General features: G+C 80.9%; 1 protein-coding gene across 3 annotated transcripts in view; it reads right to left on the reverse strand.

The window, feature by feature from the left end:
• The window catches only part of GNB1 (G protein subunit beta 1), a 103,191-nt gene extending 102,006 nt beyond the window's left edge, over positions 1–1,185 (reverse strand). For 2 of the 3 annotated variants that reach the window (XM_032262137.1, XM_032262135.1), the window contains exon 1: positions 886–1,185. The gene's annotated coding sequence lies outside the window, so the exon portion shown is untranslated. Of the gene's footprint in view, positions 1–24; positions 109–885 lie in introns of those variants that run through there. The other variant, XM_032262136.1, reaches the window with a different exon arrangement.
• Between the last annotated feature and the right edge of the window lie 306 nt (positions 1,186–1,491).

Genomic DNA, 1,491 nt, shown 5'->3' on the forward strand with positions numbered 1-1,491 from the left:
GCTATTTCCTGTCCTCTCCCCCACCTTCGGGCCTTCGGAATATCGCAAACCGGGCACCGAAACTCGGCGCGGCGGCGGCCGCCCCACAAAGGCAGCGCCGGGACCGCCATCTTGGCGCGGCCACCGGGCCCATTCATTCTCGGGGCCGGGCCGGGGGCCGGGGCGCCGGCGCAGGACAGACCCCGGCCCGGGCAGGAGAAGGGCGCGGCCACAGCGCGGCCGCCCCCGCCGCTCGGCACGGCCCAAGGGCCGGAACCGTTATTTTCCCATTTCCCGACGCCGCGCCCGGCTTCCGCTTTAAGTCCCCGCTCCGCCCGCGGCGCGCGGCCCGGCTTCCCCATTTCATTGTTCCCGTCCCCGCGCTGCCCCCGCCGCCGCCCGGCCCTCAAAGTCACCCGACAGGCCGCCCGCGCGGGGGCCCCGGCCGCCGACGCCGCCCCGTCTGCAGCCCAGCCCGGCCTTTGTTCTGGCGCCGCGGCCCGAGCGCCACGTCCCGCTCCCCACGCAGAGCCCGGCCCCGCCCGACCCGCGTCCCCGGGGCCCCGGCCGCCGCCGAGGGAAGCGCCCGCGGCGCGCACCGCACCGCACCGCGCGCCGGGGCCGAACCTCGTTCCCAGCCCCGGGCCTCGGATCCCGGCTCCTCTCCGCAGACCCCGCCCTCGGCCCCGGCCCTGCACCCGAGCCTCGGACCCCGGCCCCGGCCCCCGCCTTCGGGCGCCGCCCGCCGCTCTCGGGCGGGGCAGGAAGACGCGGCCCCGGCCGGTGGGGTGGGGTGGGGGCGGGGCGGGCGGCCCCCGGGCGGGTGGACGGACGGGGGCGGGGGCCGGGGCCGGGGCCGGGGCCGGGTTGGGGTGCGGGGCCGGGGCCGGGGGCGGCCGCGCTCACCTCAGCGCCCTCGTCGCCTGACGCGCCCACACCGCCGCCTCGGCCGCCGCTCGGGAGGTCGTCGCGCTCGGGCCGCGCTGCGCGCTCCGCGGCCGCTGCGGGCAGGTGCGCGCCGGCGAAGCTCGGTCCAGTTCCGCCGCGGCGGCTGCTCCACTCCCGGCCCCGCTCCCCGCTCGCCGCCCGCGCCCGCTCCCGCTCCCGCTCCCGCCGCCGCCGCCGCCTCCGTCCGCCCCTCAGACGCCTCCAGCCATCGGGATGGGCGCGGCGGGCCCCTGCCCGCAGCCTCGAGAAACCCCACGCTCTCGCGTCACCACGCACGCCGCGCGTCGCGCGCGCACGCCGGGCCCGACGGGCACGCGCACGCCTGCGCGCTTCCAGGCCGCCTCGGGCCCGTGCGCGTGTCCGAGCGGCTTAAAGGGGCCGTGCTGCTGCCCTGGGACCGCTTCCCGGGGAGACCCCCGGCGGCCCGGCCCTGCGGGGACCGGGCGTGATGGGGACCCGGACAGTGGGCCCTCGGAGACGGGGCGGGACGGGGGGAACGCGGGCGCGGAGCCCTCCGGGGACAGGAGATGGTTGGGTAACCGCGGGCGGGGGCGTCCCCCCAGG

Source organism: Sapajus apella, unplaced genomic scaffold (genome assembly GCF_009761245.1).
Source record: "Sapajus apella isolate SASKATOON/1434 unplaced genomic scaffold, GSC_monkey_1.0 scaffold127, whole genome shotgun sequence".
Lineage (NCBI taxonomy): Eukaryota > Metazoa > Chordata > Mammalia > Primates > Cebidae > Sapajus > Sapajus apella.